The following is an 8,182-nucleotide window of genomic DNA, read 5'->3' as shown; positions in this document are numbered from 1 at the left end:
GCCAGCAGCGCCAACCGGAGCGGGCCAAGGCGGTCAATCGTCAGCGGCGCCAGAGGGGCCGGCCGGAGGTGAACCAGAGAACAGAGCCGGCCTCGAGGTGCAGCCGGCGGCGAGCCGGCGCGCAGGGGGAGGCGCCGCTCCGCCGGATTTGCGCCATGTTGCGGGCGTAGGCCAGTCGGCAGAAGACCTGGAGGCGGCCAGCACCACCATGTCCGAGTGGACTCCCAGCGGGGGGACTGGCGAGCTGGATGTGGCGGCTCAAGGGGTCCGGAGCCGGCTGCAAGCTCAGGCCGCCCTGCTGCAACAGTTCAACCAAGAGTTCTTGTCAACGCGTGCCAGTATCCGGGTGAGTCCTTCGTTCTTGGCTGCTTTGCTTTCTTGATTTCTTCCGTGGGGGCGCGTCAGCGCACCCACTGGGTGTAGTCCCCGAGATTCGGGCCGACTGCTGCGCAGTCGGGTCGGATCTTTCTCGACGGCTACCTTACTTTGCTTTTTTCTAAACTTTCAGGAATACCACAACCTTCGTGCTGCCGCCTTCAACTCCCAGGCTCGGGAGTTGAGCCGGCGGACCGACGACCTGGCCGACAGCCGAAGTAAGTACTCGATTTTGTCTGTCTCCTGTGGGGGCGCGTCAGCGCACCCACTGGGTGTAGTCCCCGAGATTCGGGCTGACTGCTGCGCAGTCGGGTCGGATCTTTCTTGACGACTCTTTTCTTATTGGTTTTTCTTTTTCTTTATCTTCAGGGGCCAACGCCGACTTGAGGAAGGAGCTCGGCGAAGCGAAGGCCACCCTTCATACCAAGGAGGCCGAGTGCGCCGCCTTGGTCTAGGAACGGGATCGCCTAGCCAAGAAGCTGGCCGACCAAGAGGAGAGCCACAAAACAGCCCTGCAGGCGGCGCAGGAAAGCGAAGCCGCCTTGAAGGCGGAGTATGAGACCGAGGCGGCAAGCTGGTCTGAGACCCGGCGAGCCCTGGACGAAGGCTTCGGCCGGATCGAGGATTTGATCGATGGTAAGCCACCTTCCTCGGCCCTCCCTTGCCCCTTGCCTAGGTTTTTTGACTTATCTTGAGTTGTTGCTTGTTTTTTGGTGCAGACTACTTCCCCGGTACTCCGCCTTCGCCGCCCAAAGCATTGAGGCGCATCGTGAGGCGCATCGTCAGGCGGGGGCCAACATCGCGCCGGATGCGAACCGGACACTTGAGGAGCAGCTCCTGGCTGTCCAGGCATGGTTGCAGCCGGCTCATCAGATGCTTTGCCGGCTCCAACGTGCCGGGGCGCAAGTGTTGGCCGCCCTCTGGCCCGGCAAGATAATCCCCCGCACCCCAAGCCGAACTGCCGACTGGCTGGAAGTCGCAGTTGGTCGCTTTGAGGCTTGGAAGGCGTCGGCGGCCCGCCTCGGAGCCGGGCGGGCATTGGAGTTCGTTCGGGCTTGGTACCCAGGGCTGAGCCTGGACCAGCTGCGCACTTGGCGGATGGAGGCCGACGCGGAGCTGGAGGAGGTGAGGCCGGCTATCGCCCAGCGAGCTTCGATGATCGCCGAGTGCACCGACATCAGCGTTTTCGCACCCGAAATCGATGATGACGGTGTTGCTCAGCCGGAGGAGTGGTTCGGGTTGAACCCGGCGGTGGGCGAGGACTCGGCGGAGGAAATTGCCTCCAGCGATGAGGGCGAGGAAGACGAAGAGGAAGACAGCGAAGACGTCGAGCCGGTTGGTGGAACAACCGGCCGACCTCAGGCCGACCGTGCCTCCAGCAACGAGGCGCGTGGAAGCGCGCCCTCTGCGGGATGCGGCGACAAAGCCGAAGTTCGCCAGCCGGCCGCTCCTTCAGCCGGCACGACCGTCTCCGCCAACCAGTCTGGCTCGTCGGTCGCTCCGCCAGCTTGACCTGCCGTCTTTATCTTTCCTGCTTTGTTGTCTTTGAACAATCTTTGTTAAGTTTTCGCAGTTCCACCCACTGGGGGTGTATCCAAACTATGCTGAATGCTGGCCTCTCAGAGGTCTTTTTATGTAAATATTATTATGTGCATGTTTGGTTTCCATTCGCGTATGCTTTTTTATCCTTAGGCTTTTTCCTTTGCCGCCTTCCCTCTTTGGGGAGGCAAGTACTTGAGCTTTCTTGGATTAAAGTGAAGTGAATGGAAACCGGCCGGCCGGCTACTTTGGTAGCCAGTCGGCGGTGTGAGAAAAAACCGGCTTTTGTTATATTAGTCCGTTAGTCCCTAGCCGTTTTTCGTGTGGGCGCCCATTCCTGCCTTTAACTCTTGCCAGCTGGACAGCCGGTTCTTCAAATTGTGACTTTTGGCAAGAGAAGGCTTGAGAGCCGGCACACTACTTGTCTGACTGCAGGTAGGACTTCTAACATAACTCCAGTCGGCCAGTCCCCGAGCCGACTAGTCGAACTCGATGCCAGACGGAATAAGTAAATGATACGACAAGGTCATAAGCATGATACTTTCATTCATAAATAAGGGATGGCAGTCCCCGAGCCCTCCTCGGGGGGCCTATTGTCTTGTACTTAATACAAAAGTTAGCGCGATACATACTGCCTTTCAACTGTAAAACCTTCGAAGGAGGTTGGCGTTCCATGGTCGTTCCAACTCCTTGCCGGAGTCGTCTCTCTTGCGTGCCTTCGGCTTCTGTGCATCAATCAGGTAGTAGGAGTCGTTGCCTAGAGCTCTGCTGATGACGAAGGGGCCTTCCCAAGGGGCTGAGAGCTTGTGCTGGCCGGCTGTTCGCTGGATCAACCGGAGCACAAGATCACCCTCTTGGAAGGATCTTGGCCTGACCTTCCGGCTGTGGTAGCGGCGCAAACCCTGCTGGTAGATGGCAGATCGGCTGAGGGCTAACAGCTGGCCTTCTTCTAGCAGGTCGACGCTGTCTTCTCGTGCTTCCTTGGCCTCCGCTTCTGTGTACATGGTTACTCGAGGCGAGTAGAATTTGATGTCAGTTGGGATGACCGCCTCGGCACCATACACAAGGAAGAAAGGGGTGAAGCCAGTTGACTTGTTTGGTGTAGTGCGCAGACTCCAGAGGACAGCCGGCAGCTCATCAAGCCAACAGCCGGCTGAGCGCTCCAGAGGTACAACCAGTCGGGGCTTGATGCCGGAGAGGATGAGGCCGTTGGCTCGCTCGACCTGGCTGTTTGACTGCGGGTGGGCGACGGATGCTAAGTCCAGCCGGATACCTTGGGCTGCGCAGAAACGTGCCAAGGCTCCTTTGGCAAAATTCGTGCCATTGTCGGTGATGATGCTGTGTGGCACGCCGTACCGTGTTGTTATGTCTGCGATGAATGTCACAGCAGTCGGCCCATTCAGCTTCTTGATCGGCTTTGCCTCAATCCACTTGGTGAATTTGTCCACGGCGACGAGCAAATGCGTCATGCCACCACGCGCCGTCTTGAAAGGGCCCACCATGTCCAGTCCCCAAACGGCAAAGGGCCAAGTGAGGGGAATGGTCTTGAGTGCCGAGGCCGGCATGTGTTGCTTGGAGCTGAAGAGTTGGCACCCCTTGCAATGTTTAACTAATTCTTTGGCATCATCCAAAGCAGTCGGCCAGAAGAAACCATGGCGGAAGGCTTTGGCGACAAGTGATCTTGAGGCCACATGGTGGCCGCATTCTCCTTGGTGAATGTCTCTGAGGATTGCAATGCCTTTCTCTTGCTCGACGCACCGTTGGAGGACTCCAGTGACACTGCTTGACGAGCTCTCTGTTTACGATTGTGTATGCTCCGGCTCGACGTTGGACTTGTCTTGCTTCTGTTTCGTTAGCCGGCAGGTCTTGGTTTACTAGGAAGTTGAGGATGGACTGAGCCCATGATGGAGCCGCGACTTCTTCTACTGCCAATGTGGCTACTGCCACCAGGGTGGGCGGACTGGGCGGTGAGGTGCTGGAGTCAGCCGCCGGCTGTTGTGTTGGTGCAGTCCCTGGGCCGGCTACCGCAGTCCCCGAGCCGGGTGCGGCAGTCCCCGAGCCGGCTGCCGAAGTCCCCGAGCCGGCTGCCGAGGTCGCCGGACCGGCTATGGGAGTCTTGGGGTCGCCTACTTGGTTCTTCGAGCCGGACCCGGCCGCATCGGGGTCAGGCGGCACGAAGATGGAATCGGACTTTGGAGACGGCTTGATAGATGGCTTGAGGAGGCGTTGGAGAGTGACGCTGATTGGAATTGCTTGCTGAGTGGAGCCTATTTGAGCCAGGGCATCGGCTGGCTCGTTGCCGGCTCATGGTACGTGGAGGAACTCGCATCCTTCAAAGTATCCGCTGAGTTGTTGGACCAGGAAGCGGTAGCTCGCCATATTCGCGTCCTTGGCGTCCCAGTCGCCGGATGATTGCTGGACCACTAGGTCCGAGTCGCCATAACATAGGATCCGGTGGATGCCAAGTTTTTTTTGGCAAGCCGGAGCCCGTGTATGAGCGCCTCGTACTCGGCCACATTGTTGGAGGCGGCAAAGTGGATCTGTAGCGTGTATCTGAGCTTGTCGCCTTTCGGAGAGGTAAGGACGACGCCGGCTCCCAAGCCGGTGCGCATCTTGGACCCGTCGAAGTGCATGCGCCAATGGGTGGAGTCGGGAGCCGGCGGCAGGTACTGGGTCTCGGCCCAGTCGACGAGGAAGTCAGCCAGTGCTGGGGACTTGATGGCAGTGCGGGGCTGGTAGAAGATCGTGTAGGGGGCCAGCTCGATGGCCCATTTTGCCACCCGGCCAGATGCATCCCGGCTGCCTATGATCTCGGCTAGCGGGGCAGTGCATACGACCGTGATGGGATGCTCTTGAAAGTAGGGCTTCAGCTTCTTGGCGGTGAAGTACACGCCGTAACACATCTTTTGGTAGTGCGGGTAGTTCTGCTTTGAGGCGGACAGCACCTCGCTCAAATAATATACCGACCTCTGGACCGGCTGGGCTCGGCCTTCTTCTGGGCGCTGGACTACGATGACGATGCTGACCACCCGACTGGTTGCGGCGATGTAAAGGAGCATGGGCTCTTTCTCAGTCGGCGCTGCGAGGACAGGCGGCGTGGCCAGCATCTTCTTCAGCTCGTGAAAAGCTTGGTCGGCCTGGTCGTTCCACTCGAAGTGAGTGCTCTTCTTCATGAGGCGGTAGAGGGGGAGAGTTTTCTCTCTGAGCCGGCTGATGAAGCGGTTCAAGGAGGCCAAGCACCCGGTGAACTTCTGAATGTCTCGAAGCTTGGTGGGGATCGCCATTCTCTCGATGGCCCCGATCTTCACCGGGTTGCATTTGATGCCGCGTTCGGAGACCAGGAAGCCTAGGAGCTGGCCGGCTGGCACTCCGAACACGCATTTCTCGGGGTTAAGCTTGATTTGGAACCGGCATAAGTTCTCAAACGTTTCCTTGAGGTCTCCCAGCAAGGTGCCGCGCTTCTCCGTCTTCACCACGATGTCGTCCACGTAAACGTGAGCGTTTCTACCGAGTTGCTTGAGGAGGCACTTCTGCATGCAACGCTAAAAAGTGGCACCGGCATTTCTCAAGCCGAATGTCATGGTCAGGTAGCAGAAGGCTCCAAATGGTGTGATGAAGGCGGTCTTCAGGCGGTTGTCCGGGTCTAGCTTTATCTGATGATATTCGGAGTAAGCATCCAAAAAACTCAACAGCTCGCATCCGGCTGTGGAGTCTATCACTTGGTCAATCCTTGGCAGAGCAAAAGGATCTTTGGGGCAGGCCTTGTTGAGGCTCGTGTAGTCTATACACATGCGCCACTTGTTGTTCTTCTTTAGCACAAGGACCGGGTTGGCGAGCCACTCTGCAAAGAAAACTTCCATGATGAAGCCGGCCGCCAAGAGCCGGGCTATCTCCTCCCCTACAATCCTGCGTTTCTCCTCCGACAGTCGGCGAAGGGGTTGTCTGACTGGCTTTGCGTCTTCTCGAATGTGTAGTTTGTGCTCGGAGAATTTCCTCGGAACACCCGACATGTCCTTGGGGGACCATGCAAAGATGTCCCGATTCTCACGGAGGAAATCGGCGAGCTCGCCTTCCTATTTGCTGTTCAGGTTTGCCCCGATGACGGCAAACCTCTCTAGATGCTCGGGGTCAAGAGGTATCTTCTTCGTCTCCTTGGCTGGCTGGAAAGATCCCTGAGCGTCATGCTCCTTGGGGTCGGGGGACACGGCCGATTGCTTGCCGGCTATGGCCACGACTCGGTCCAACATCTTCTTCTCTTCGGCAATCACAAGGGACTCGGCTAGCCGGCTGCTGGCTGCTGCGCACTCAGAGGACTTCTTGTAATCGCCGGCTACGGTGATGACGCCTTTGGTGCTTGGTATCTTCATCTTGAGGTATGCATAGTGGGGAACTGCCATGAATTTGGCCAAGGCAGGTCGGCCAAGCAATGCATGGTAAGGGCTCTCCAGGTCCACCACTTCAAACCAGACCGCTTCCCGGTGGAAATGCTCCTTGTCTCCAAAAAGCACATCAATCTTGATCTTGCCAATGGGGGCGCAGGACAGGCCGGGTACGATGCCATGGAACACTGTCCGAGTAGGCACGAGCTGCTTCGTCTTGACATTTAGCTTTTCCAGGGTGTCACGGTACAGGATGTTGATGCTGCTCCCGCCGTCTATCAACACACGGGAGAAGCGGGCGGCGCATCTGTTCGTCACAAGGGTGGCTTCCAGGACCAAAGCATAAGAGCCGAGAGACGGCATCACCTCTGGATGGTCGGCCCGGCTCCAGCTGATGGGCTTTTCTGACCAATGCATGTGTCCGGCGGGGTTGGCAGCGACCACGCTAACTTCCTGGCGCTCTTGGCGTTTGCTGCACCGGTCTTCGGGCTGGCTTGTAAAGACGATGTAGGTTGCTTGCTCGTCAGGGAACTCGTCATGCACGGCTCCAACTGCGGGCCGAGCGGCCGGAGGCGGCGGAGGCGGAGGCGGCGGGCCGGCAGGCGGAGGCGGCGCGAGCCCTTCGCCTTTAGAGATTCGGGTGAGCCAATGGCACTTCCGGGTCGTGTGGTTGGACGGCTTCGCGCCACTGTGGAACTTGCAAGGGGCGTCGAGAGTTTGCTCGTAGGAGAAGGTGGGCTGCCAAGCCGGCCTGCCGCCCTTGGGCTTCTTGGACGCCGGTCGCTCTTCAGGCGGCGCGTCTTCGACTGTGGCCACCTGCCGACTGGCGGGAGGCGACGCGGGGCCCTTGCGCTTGTGGTCGTTCGAATGGGGGAGCCGGCCGGAATCCCCAGCCGGTGTCTTGGGCGCCGGGTTGAGTACCTTTCCGGACGCGTCTACCCGAAGCTCGGTCTTCATCGAGGAGTCGGCGGTGGCGTACTTGTCCGCTATGTCCAGAAGCTCGTCAAGGGTAGCCGGCTCGTCGCAGAGGAGCTTGTGCTTGAGGAGGGTGCCTTCTCGGCATCCGGCTGTGAAGTATTCTATGGCTTGGACCTCGTGCACCCCTTCACAGGAGTTGTGGAGCTCGGCCCAACACGTGAGGTAATCGCGAGTGGACTCGGCAGGGCCTTGTACGCACAAGGAGAGTTGTCTGGGCTTGGGAGCCCGCTTGTAGGTGCTGGTGAAGTTGCGGATGAAGGCTTCTGTGAAGTCTAGCCAGCTGTTGATGCTACGCGGCTTGAGGCTGTTGAGCCAGGTCCGCGCCATGCCTTGCAGCATGAGGGGCACGTACTTCACGGCAACACGCCGGTTACCGTTGGCTATGCTAACCGCCGTGGAGTAGTCGATCAACCAATCTTCTGGCTTCACGGAGCCGTTGTACTTGGGCGTGTCTCTTGGGAGCGAGAACCCTTTGGGAAAGGGCTCGTCGCGGATGCGGGGGCCGAAACAAGGCGGGCCGACATCGTCTTCTTCTTCCAACGCCAGGGATCACGCCAGGCAGTTGATCCGATGGCGGGCGTCGTTCTCGCCGATTCCTTCGCGGCGGCCTAGCCGGCCGCTGAGAGTCGGGTGCGCCACTTGCGGCGGGGCGGGATATCTCTCTCCCCGGGGCGGAGGCGGAGGCGGGTCGCCCCGCCATTCCATGGCTCGGAGATGACCGTCCACGTCTCGCTCGATGGAGATCCGGGTCCGGCTGCAGCTGGCAGCCGGCTCCTTCTCGCGTCGTGCGCGGGTGTTGCTCGTAGTCGGTGTCCGGGACGTCGCGCCGTGTTCTCGGCGCGGGGGAGGGCTTTCCGCGCGGGCGTCGGTTTCGTGTCGCTGCGCGGCTGCATCAATCAATTGCTGGATGC

Source organism: Triticum dicoccoides, chromosome 3A (genome assembly GCF_002162155.2).
Source record: "Triticum dicoccoides isolate Atlit2015 ecotype Zavitan chromosome 3A, WEW_v2.0, whole genome shotgun sequence".
Classification (NCBI taxonomy): Eukaryota; Viridiplantae; Streptophyta; class Magnoliopsida; order Poales; family Poaceae; genus Triticum; species Triticum dicoccoides.
This window is presented reverse-complemented; position numbering follows the sequence as displayed.